This window comes from Equus quagga, chromosome 14 (genome assembly GCF_021613505.1).
Source record: "Equus quagga isolate Etosha38 chromosome 14, UCLA_HA_Equagga_1.0, whole genome shotgun sequence".
Classification (NCBI taxonomy): Eukaryota; Metazoa; Chordata; class Mammalia; order Perissodactyla; family Equidae; genus Equus; species Equus quagga.
The window spans coordinates 89,954,547-89,966,966 of record NC_060280.1 but is presented as its reverse complement, the minus strand read 5'-3'; the positions used below and the strand labels follow the sequence as shown (position 1 = coordinate 89,966,966).

Genomic DNA, 12,420 nt, shown 5'->3' with positions numbered 1-12,420 from the left:
CCATCATAGGAAACCCTCAATAAAGCTTCATAATATCATGCTTATTCTCCTCATCACCATCGTGATCATAATCATCAGATTCATGATCATTTTGGAGCACTTAGGGGATGGTTTGGAGAGATTCATTTCCTGCTGTGGTGTGAGTGATGCCTATGGAAGCTAGACATGGTGGTGGAGGAAAGAAGCATTTTGAAAGACAATTACGAAATCCCCAACAGAAAAATAACATAAACTTCATTGGCCTCTGAGCTGAAACTTGCATATTGATGCCCTCCCATCTGGCTATCTCAATTGTCTTGCTTCTTTTGATAATGAGGAAACAAGATTTTCTATAATCCTTCCTCCATCCACCATCTCCCTGGGCGCTCACTGATCTGTGCTGTATCTCTTCCGGGTCATGACTTAACAGATTGGCTCCACTGCCCTCTCCGGCCTGGTGAATGATGAGGGGTGAGCCTCTGTTCTCAGGACTGACAGGAAGATAGACTCAGGTATGAATCCTCCAGTGGAGACAATGACTCTGGGAAGAGGAGTCACAGGCATGAAGCCTAACCGGGGCTGGCACATTTAAAGGCTGGAGACACTGACTAATTATTTAAACCCGTATGTCCTTGAGAACTTAATGCACAGAACTCATAATTAGTGAAATTGGTCCATGTTATCCCAATCTCTGGGAACTGCCTACTATTAACAGAAGAGGAAAAGGAGAAAAGTGAATGTATTTAGAAGAGTCTGGGCCCTTCCTCTTCTCAGAAGAGAGCTCATCTGTACACTTTGCTTGTGACTTCCAGTTTCAAGGATCTTAACATAAACTGCAGACTCTTTTCTTTTTCAACTTAATTTATGACTTTTGCACATTCACATCTGCAAATCCATTGTGTTGCTGATGTAAATTAGGGAGAATTAGGTTTCCTATAACAAGAATCTGAAACTATGTCCACTTTCTCAGTTAAGATTTCTGTCTTGAAGAGGAATTTTACAGATCCTTTTTTTAGGCTTTTTTGCTTATTTAAATGATGGCCCAAGTTCTAGTTTCTCTCTTTCATTGATGTATGCTAGTATATTAGAAAACTATTGTAAACCCTGAGGTGGGGCGGAGCAAAGTGGCGGGGTGAGCTGACCCGGGATTCTCTCCCCTCCAAAATACAACAAAAGATTGGAAGAACTGAATTTCAGAGAATAAACATAATGCCAGCTCGTTAGAGACCTACAATACCAAGAAGGCGGAGATCATAACCTTGCTTACACCCTCGGAGGCACTGGAACGGTGGGAGAGAACATCGCTCCCTCCCCTAGAGTCTGCGATCACTGCGGCACAGGTCGGGAAGGAGCAGGGGAGGGGCCGTGTGACCAGGGGATCATCCAGGACTCCTGCCACTGATTCAGTGGAGACCCGCTGATGGGGGGAAAGCTTCCGTCCGTGGGGACTCCATAAATCAAGGGCCTTGGGAGACCAGAGAACAGAACTGATCTGAACCCAGACTGGCGCATGTGAGAAACACCTCCCCCCCCCCCCCCCCGCCGCAAAGCCAGTGGGCGCAGCCATCTTGCCCCAAGGCAGAGAGTTCATAACATGCGGCTCTTGACCCCCATCTAGTGGCGACAGGCTGTAACTGCAACTTAATTCTACCACCATGAGAAAAAACCACTCCTCTACCATCCAGCAATTTATAAAAGCCCCAGACCAGAAGGAAAACAATAAAAACATAGAATTAAGTCCTGAGGACTTGCAATTAGGTAAACTAAGTGATAATGAGTTCAGAGCAGCTATAATCAAAAAACTCAATGAGGTAGAGAGAAAGATAGAGAAACAAGCCGAGTTCTGGAGTTACTTCACAAAAGAGATTGAAATCATAAAGAAGAATCAAACAGAATTACTTGAGATGAAAAACACAACGGACCAGATAAAACAGAATACGGATTCCCTGAATGCCCGTGTAGACAACATAGAGGAGAAAATTAGCATAATTGAAGATAGACAGGCTGAATGGCACCAGACAGAGGAAGAAAGAGAACTAAGAATTTAAAAAAATGAGGAAAATCTCCAAGAGATAATGGATTCAATGAGGAGTAAGAACATAAGGATCATAGGAATTCCAGAGAATATGGAAAAGGAAAATTGAGCAGAAAGTGTGCTTAATGAAATTATTGAAGAGAACGTCCCAAATCTAGGGATCGACAGAGAAATGTGTGTAGAGGAAGGTTTTAGATCTCCTAGATTTGTCAATGTAAAAAGAGCTACCCCACGGCACATAGTAGTAAAGTTGGCAAAAAGGAAAGATAAGGAAAGAATACTCAGGGAAGTAAGAAAATAAAAGAGAAAAACCTATAAAGGAGCCCCTATCAGACTATCAGCGGATTTCTCTACAGAAACCTTACAAGCTAGGAGAGAATGGAGTGACATATTCAAAGCTTTAAAGGATAAAAATCTTCAGCCAAGAATACTCTATCCAGCAAGAATTCCCTTCAGATATGAGGGAGAAATTAAATCTTTTCCAGACAAACAAAAGTTAAGGGAATTTGTAACTAAAAGCCCTCCATTACAAGAAATCCTCAAGAAGGCTCTCATACCTGAAAAAAGAAAAAAGGGAGAAAGGGGACACAATCCACAGACTAGGGAGACCGATGGATAGAACCAGAACAGGATAGCAAATATTCAATTATAGCATTAGGGTAAAGGTAAGGAAACTACCAAAGCAAGGACGATCTTAGCACTCTAACTACCAATTAATAAGACGAGTTGGAATAAAAAATGAAAATAATTATTTAGGAGGGGAAGAGCAAAGGGTCTAAATCAGTATTGGACAAGTAGGTAAGAGACCACCAGAGAATAGACTATATTATACACGAGATTCTAAATACAAACTTCAAGGTAGACACTAAAATAAAGTACAGAACAGAGTCACAAATCATAAATAAGGAAAAATCTAAGAAACTCAGCATAAGAAATTGCAGTATTAAATGGGTAGTCTAAAGCAAACAGGAAAAGAAACGCAGGAAAACATGATAATGAGTGACAGATTAACAGCACTAAGTCCTCATGCATCAATAATCACTCTCAGTGTGAACGGATTGAACTCTCCAATAAAAAGACACAGAGTGGCAAAATGGATTAAAGAACACGATCCAACAATTTGTTGCCTCCAGGAAACACACCTCAGCCCCAAGGACAAACACAGACTCAGGGTGAAGGGGTGGAGGACAATACTTCAAGCAAATAGCAAGGAAAAAAGGCAGGTGTTGCAATTCTCATATCAGACCAAGTGGATTTCAAAATAAGACAGGTAAAGAGAGACACAGAGGGACAATATATAATGATCAAAGGGACACTTCATCAAGAAGAAATAACGCTTATAAATATCTATGCACCCAACACAGGAGCACCAAGATTCATAAAGCAACTATTAACAGACCTCAAGGAAGATGTTAAAAACAACACAATAATAGTAGGGGACCTCAACACCCAACTCACATCAATGGACAGATCATCCAGACAGAAAATCAACAAGGAAATAGTGGAGCTAAATGAAAAACTAAAACAATTGGACTTCATAGACATATATAGATCACTTCACCCTGAAAGAGCTGAATACACATTCTTCTCAAGTGCACATGGAACATTCTCTAGGATAGAGCATATGTTGGGAAACAAGGCAAGCCTCTACAAATTTAAAAAAATTGAAATAATAACAAGCATCTTCTCAGATCATAGTGCTGTAAGGCTAGAAATTAATTACAAGAAAAAAGCTGAGAAAGGCACAAAGATGTGGAGACTAAACAACACACTACTGAATAAGCAATGGATCATTGAAGAAATTAAAGAAGAAATAAAAAAAATACCTGGAAACAAATGAAAATGATAGCATGCCATACCAACTCATATGGGATACAGCAAAAGCTGTATTAAGAGGAAAATTCATCACAATACAGGCACATCTTAACAAACAAGAAAAATCCCAAATAAGCAACCTTAAAGCACACCTAACTGAACTAGAGAAAAAAGAACAAATGAAGCCCAAAGTCAGCAGAAGGAGAGAAATAATAAAAATCAGAGCAGAAATAAATACTATTGAAACGAAAAAGGCAGTAGAAAGGATCAATGAGACAAAGAGCTGGTTTTTTGAGAAGATAAATAAAATTGACAAACCACTAGCCAGACTTACAAAGAAAAAAAGGGAGAAAGCTCAAATAAACAAAATCAGAAATGAGCGAGGAGAAATAACAACAGACTCTGCAGAAATACAACAGATTATAAGAGAATACTACAAAAACTGTATGCCCACAGAATGGATAACCTAGAGGAAATGGATAAATTCTTGGACTCCTACAATCTCCCAAAGCTCCCTCAAGAAGAGGCAGACAATTTGAACAGACCAATCACAAGGAAAGAGATTGAAACAGCAATCAAAAACATCCCAAAGAATAAAACCCCAGGACCAGATGGCTTTCCTGGGGAATTCTACCAAACTTTCAGAGAGGATTTAATACCTATCCTTTTCAAGCTATTCTAAAAATTAGGGAAGATGGAACACTTCCTAACACATTCTATGAGGCCAATATCATGCTGATACCAAAACCTGACAAGGACACCACGAAAAAAGAGAACTACAGGCCAATATCACTGATGAACATAGATGCAAAAATTCTAAACAAAATTTTGGCAACCAGAATTCAGCAATTCATCAAAAGAATCATACATCAGGATCAGGTGGGATTCATACCAGGGACACAGGGATGGTTCAACATCCACAAATCAATCAACGTGATACACCACATCAACAAACTGAGGAATAAAAACCACATGATCATCTCAATAGATGCAGAGAAGGCATTTGACAAGATCCAACAGCCATTTATGATAAAAACTCTGAACAAAATGGGCATAGAAGGAAACTACCTCAACATAATAAAGGCCATATATGACAAACCCACAGCCAACATCATACTCAATGGGCAAAAGCTGAACGCCATTCCCCTGAAAACAGGAACGAGACAAGGATGCCCTCTATCACCACTCTTATTTAACATAGTACTGGAGGTCCTGGCCAGAGCAATCAGGCAAGAAAAAGGAATAAAAGGAATCCAAATAGGGAGGGAAGAAGTGAAAGTCTCACTGTTTGCAGACGACATGATCTTATATATAGAAAACCCCAAAGAATCCATTGGAAAACTGTTAGAAGTAATCAACAACTAGAGCAAAGTTGCAGGGTATAAAATCAATTTGCATAAATCAGCAGCATTTCTATACTCCAGTAATGAACCAACAGAAAAAGAACTCAAGAATACAATACCATTCACAACCGCAATAAAAAGAATAAAATACCTTGGGGTAAATTTAACTAAGGAAGTGTAGGACCTATATAATGAAAATTACAAGGCCTTTCTGAGAGAATTGGATGACGACATAAGGAGATGGAAAGACATTCCATGTACATGGATTGGAAGAATAAACATAGTTAAAATGTCCGTTCTACCTAAAGCAATCTACAGATTCAATGCCATCCCAATCAGAATCCCAATGACATTCTTTACAGAATTAGAACAAAGAATCCTAAAATTCATATGGGGCAACAAAAGACACCGAATTTCTAAAGAATCCTGAGAAAAAAGAACAAAATGGGAGGCATCACAATCCCTGACTTCAAAACATACTACAAAGCTACAGTAATCAAAACAGTATGGTACTGGTACAAAAACAGGTGCACAGATCAATGGAACAGAATTGAAAGCCCAGAAATAAAACCACACATCTATGGACAGCTTATCTTTGACAAAGGAGCTGAGGGCATACAATGGAGAAAAGAAAGTCTTTTCAACAAATGGTGCTGGGAAAACTGGAAAGCCACATGTAAAAGAATGAAAATTGACCATTCCTTTTCACCATTCACCAAAATAAACTCAAAATGGATCAAAGACCTAAAGGTGAGACCTGAAACCATAAGGCTTCTGGAAGAAAACGTAGGCAGTACACTCTTTGACATCAGTATTAAAAGGATCTTTTCGGACACCATGACTTCTCAGAGAAGGGAAACAATAGAAAGAATAAACAAATTGGACTTCATCAGATTAAAGAGCTTCTTCAAGGCAAATTAAAACAGGATTGAAACAAAAAAACAACCCACTAACTGGGAAAAAATATTTGCAAGTCATATATCTGACAAAGGCTTAATATCCATAATATATAAAGAACTCTCGCAACTCAACCACAAAACATCAAACAACCCAATCAAAAAATGGGCTGGAGACATGAACAGACATTTCTCCAAAGAAGATATACTGATGGCCAATAGGCACATGAAAAGATGCTCATCATCGCTGATCATCAGGGAAATGCAAATCAAAACTACACTAAGATATCACCTTACACCCGTTAGAATGACAAAAATATCTAAAACTAATAGCAACAAATGTTGGAGAGATTGCAGAGAAAAAGGAACCCTCATACACTGCTGGTGGGAATGCAAACTGGTGCAGCCACTATGGAAAACAGTATGGAGATTCCTCAAAAATTAAAAATAGAACTACCATACGATCCAGCCATCCCACTACTGGGTATTTATCCAAAGAGCTTGAAGTCAGCAATCCCAAAAGTCCTATCACCCCAATGTTTATTGCAGCACTGTTTACAATAACCAAGACATGGAAGCAACCTAAGTGTCCAGCAACAGATGAATGGATAAAGAAGATATGGTACATATATACAATGGAATACTACTCAGCTGTAAAACAGAACAAAATCATTCCATTTGCAATAACATGGATGGACCTTGAGAGAATTATGTTAAGTTAAATAAGCCAGCAAGAGAAAGATAATCTGTGTATGACTCCACTCATATGAGGAATTTAAAATTATGGACTAAGAACAGTTTAGTGGATACCAGGGGAAAGGCGGGGTGGGGGGTGGGCACAAAGGGTGAAGTGGTGCACCTACAACATGACTGACAAACATTAATGTACAACTGAAATTTCACAAGATTGTAACCTATCAATAACTCAATAAAAAAAAGAAAACTATTGACTTTTATGTTCTTATTATAAGTTACGACTTCTCTTAAATAAACCACGGTGTCTAACAAGACTGCAATCAAGATGTAAGCTAGGTGTTCAGTCACCTCAAAGTTTGACTCAGAGAGGACCTGTCCCATGCCCTCTCACATGGCTTTTGGAAGGATACAGTTCTTTGTGTACTGTTGGCCAGAGGCCTTCCTCAGTTCTCTGCCACATCGGTCTCTCATGGGGAAGGTCACACGTGGCAGTTGGCTTCCATCAAAACAAGCAGACAGGTAACAGAGAAACAAGGGCTGGAAAGATGAAAGCCAGAGTCTCTTTGTACTCAGATCTCAAAAGTGACATCTCTTCAGTTCTGTCATGTTGCATTGGTTGGAAGCAAGTCACTAGGCACAGGACACACTCAAGGGGATTATGATAAGTGAAATAAGTCAGACAGAGAAAGATAAACACTGCATGATATCTCTTATATGTGGAACCTAAAAGAGCCAAATCCTTAGCACCAAAGAGTAGAATGGTGGTTGCCAGGGGATGGTGGGTGGGGGAAATGGGGAGGGGTTGGTCAAAGGGTAGAAATTTCCAATTATAAGATGAATAATTTCTGGGGATCTAATGTAGAGTATGGCGACTACAGCTAACAATAATATATTATATACTTGAAAGTTGCTAAGAGAATATATCTTAAATGTTCTCACAATAAAAAAGAAATGGTAATTATGTGATGTGATGGAAGTGTTAGCTAACTTTATGGTGGTAGTCACTTTGCAGCGTACAAGCATATCAAGTCAACACATTGCACGTAAACTTACACAATGTTATATATCAGTTGTATCTCAATAAAGTTGAAAAAGGAAATACGTCAGCCTTAGAGGAGATAATGATGATAACGACATCTACATTTACTTAGTTCTTACCATGTGCATATTGTCTGTTTAATTCTAGGGTGCTTTCAGCCAAATATTATTAAAAATGAAGCATTAGAAGCTATGAGAGTTATAAAAATATATTTCAATGTACTCAGGTAATAAGTTAGAGGAGCAGATGTCGCAAATCAAATTTTAGCCTCCAAAGTCCATATGTTGAAACTATGCACTAGCCTATTAATTATTGATTATGATAGTTTGCTCTTATTGATCCACTACTATATACCAAACAATATTTTATTCAGTTCATTTGGTAATATCTTCTCAGCCAGCCTCGATTAAGTGCTCTTGTTACCATAACTCTACAGATGAGGAATTTAAATAGAAATGTTATAATGATACTTAAAGTTACACAGTTTGTGACATCAGGTTACTTATGAATTACTGGAATGCTTGTTAAATTAACTTCCTTAATGTTACTATAGGATTTAGCATTTGACTGGGAAACTGCTATTTGACTGGTCCATGACGCAACTATATGTAATTATTGCATGGCCTTGGAAGGTAAGCACTATTGCATTTAATTTGCTGCTGAGGATTTGGAGGCTCAGAAAGGAACTTTGAGTTGCCAAAAGCTTTAAATTTTGGGGTCAATATCTGGGCAGTGGAGTGTCTTCATATCCCACATTCTATTATCTGTGTTTCCTATTCTAATCAAGCATCGTCACACCAAACTTAGTGTTAACCCATCAACAGCACTCTTCTAATCTAACTCTAAATCTTTTAAAAAATCCAAAGTGTTACACTGGGGAGAATCACCATTTGATATCAAAAGACAACATACTTTCCCACTTACCAAGGTCCTTTAGCTATCACACAGACTTGCAAAAATGGATATGCAAATGTAGAATTGCAGTAATTTTTATTGGGTGATATTTTCCCACTAACTGCTCTGGCTTCATCATCTCTCAAGTTAATTTCTTTCTCCAACATCAAAGTTCCTTATCAATGAAGTTCATAGGTGATTTACTTTAGAAATAAAAAAGCAGAATAAATTAAACTAGTTGTTGGACAGGTTTTCAAAGAACCAATATCACTACCCAAAAACTATGTGTGACATCTCCAGGGAAACATGGATATTCATTTTCAAAAACAAAAATGGACCCCAAAGAGTGAGTTACCATAACAGAAGTCAAGGAAGCATGGTAATAAGGTGAAGTCCTAACCAGACCGCTACTAGGAAAAGGAAAGAGTTCACCTTTGCTGACAACGTGGACCTTTCCTGCATAGGGTAAAGAAAAGGAAGACAAAATTCAATTTATTTATGATGAAATTTGTGATTTAATGATCCTCAGACACTATTAGAGCCACACATCAACTGGAAATATGATACCAGTACTTAAATTTCAGTTGTACACTCTTAACACAGATATATATTTAAAACCACTTTTACTTTATTAGCTCATTTTTCAATACTCCAGTCGCACAGAACTCATAATATATTTTCTCTCCATGTTATGATTTATCTTTCAGGGTTCAGCGAAGAAAAAAGAAATCAAGCAAACTATTTCAATGAAGAGAATTGAGTTCAAGGAGTCGGTTAAATAGCTACTGCAAGACAAAGGCAAAAATGGAACATTGTGGTTCCAGATGGAAGTCAATAAAGCCCAAGGGCTTAGGGGTGTAAAGGAAGTAGTGAACTTAACTTTAGAGTCTAGTGAAATTTACTGGGCATTATTAAAAGTATGTAACAAGAAAGCCAGAGCAGTGATTTCAAGAGACCCAGTCTGGGACCACCAAAACAAGTATAGAAGGGCGAGTTTTGAGCAGAGATACAATAGCTTAATAATCAGCACAAATGAAAATTTTATGGCATTGAAGGACAACATATTTTAAGAAAACATTTGGAAAAAACCACATTGCCAGGAGTTACAATAAGCTCTTTCATATATTAAACTTTATGAGCTTGATCTCTTTCAGAAATCACAACTGAACCATCTCAGATGATTTAAAAGAAACCCTCATACCTAGACACAAACCAGTCCAACTAAATCAGAATCTCTGGTGATGAGACCCAGTCATCAGTATTTATAAAACTCCACCAGGGAATTCCAGTAAAATCCACGATTGAAGACCAGTGAACTGCATCCTCAGGTGTTACCTGAATAAATAGATTTGACAGATGCAAAATTCTGATGGAACAGTCACAGAAACCATGGAAAAGGATGAAAATTTTAAGCATATGACAAAAGAGTCATACATTTCACCTGGATACCAGAGGCAATGAAGAGAACCTCTCATGCATTCATTATGATGCACACAGGGTCCCAGAACACTCCCTCAATCCAATTAAAGATGAATCAAAAGAAGTAATATTCATATATGAAACATGGAGAGGAATGAAAACCATGAGAATGAAAAAATAACGCGATCAAGGAAGCCGTATTCACTGGTCTGCATGTTTGGTTTTGCTGATTTTTCCAACCCACACTCCAGAAAGGATTGCGCACATACTGAGATTAGATTAGTCTGCTGTAGAGTCTCCACAGGGCACTTTTGATGTCCCTGTTCCTCAGGCTGTAAATGAAGGGGTTCAGCATGGGGGTGAGTATGGTGTACATGATCGAGGCTGTAACATCTTTCCTGGGGGAAGGTGACAATGTTGATCCAAGGTAAACTCCAATAGCTGTTCCATAAAATAAGCAAACAACTGACAGGTGAGAGCCACAGGTGGAGAAGGCTTTGTACTTCCCACCTGATGAAGGCACCCTCAGAATGGAGGAAACAATTTTATAGTAAGAGAAAAAGATCCCTGAGATAGGAAGAAAACCAGAGATGGTGCCAACAAAATACATGACTATGTTATTGGTGAAAATGTCAGAACAGGCAAGTGTGAGGAGTCCAGAAGGGTCACAGAAAAAATTAGAAATTTCCACATCCTTGAAGCAGGTAAGTTATAACACAATCAAATTGTGCATCTGGGAGTCCAAAAGGCTAATTAAAAAAGATGCCAAAACTAAGAAGCCACAGAGGCATGGGTTCATGATGACTGGGTAGTGCAGAGGGTGACAAATGGCCACAAACCGGTCATATGCCATTGCAGTCAGAAGTCTGCCATCCATACATCCAAAAAGGATCAAAAAAGACATCTGTGTCAGGCAGCCCATATAGGGGATGACTCTGCTGTGAGTGTGGATGTCCACAATCATCTTGGGGACTGTGGTAGAGATGAAACCAATGTCAACCAAGGACAGGTTGGAGAGGAAGAAGTACATGGGGGTATTGAGGTGGGAGTCAAAGGTGACTAGCAGGATGATGAGCAGGTTCCCAAAGATGGTGACCAGGTACATGAACATGAACAGCCCAAAGAGCAAAGGCTGCCATTCCAGATCATCTGAGAGTCCCACGAGAAAGAATTCTGTGACAGTTGTTAGATTCTGTGGTTCTGTGTATCTTGGATACCTTTTGAACAAGAAAAGAGAGTTGGAAAAAAGGAAACAAGCAAATGGACACCCAGCAGTGTGTCCATATTTTGGACACATATTTAAGCAATTCACTTGTGAGGTAATACACCCCAGTACCTTCAACTATATTTCTCAGTGTCTCAAATCCAATTTTCCTAGAACTGTTTTCTCAGTGGTTTCTGTGTTATTCATCTCTTTCTATACAAACTTACTTTGGAGACACTCGACTGAAGAGTATCAGATGAGCAAAAACATTTGAGATAAATCCATGATCACAGTAAAATACAGCCCACTTCAAGAAAAAAAACATAGAATAATAAATACCCTTGACCCTTTAAGAAAAAAAATCATTTGAACTTAAAGAAATTAAGAAGTAGTTAAATATACCTTATTTTATTCAAATACAATGCTAGATATTCCCTTCATTTAGAATATTTATTAAAACACTCCATAAAAGGCAGGACTGTGTAATCTGGATTCTAAATTGAAGTTGAATGTTCATATTCAGAAAGTATTTTTTCATAGTTATCTTCAGGAGTTTTATCATTTTTGGTTTTCTGTCTTCATTCCTTCATGGAAATAGTGATTGCTCAAATATGAGGGTTGTCTGTTAGGAGTCATTTATTATATAATTCCTATGTTTGGCTTTGGTGGACTTCAAATTTTGGTAAATATGGTTCAGTTAAGTGCACATAATTAAATAGTTTGATGACTATCAAGATGTTAGCGTACAAAGCAACTGTGAACTACTAAACAATAATGAAATTTGAGAAACACTCTCAAAATTTTTTATTTTACACAGTTTCATTTGTATCAACCCCATACAATCTCAGTAAAAGGTCCTGTGTATGAAACCACTCTTTGTCTTTTTGGTCTCTATTCTGAGTACTGGCCTGATAATCTTGTTTCCTTGTTTATTTTTTTCCAGCTTTATTGAGGTTTGATTGACAAATAAAAATTGTCAACATTTAGGAGGTACAATATAAAGGTTTTTTTAAGGTGTACAGTGTGATGATTTAATACACATATTAAATGATTACCACAACCAAATTAATTAACACAGCCATCACTTCACACACTGACCA

The 12,420-nt window shown here is 38.1% G+C and overlaps 1 pseudogene; it reads right to left on the bottom strand.

The window, feature by feature from the left end:
* Nucleotides 1–10,390: 10,390 nt before the first annotated feature.
* LOC124225653 (putative gustatory receptor clone PTE01) lies at nucleotides 10,391–11,400 on the bottom strand (annotated as a pseudogene).
* Nucleotides 11,401–12,420: the final 1,020 nt, after the last annotated feature.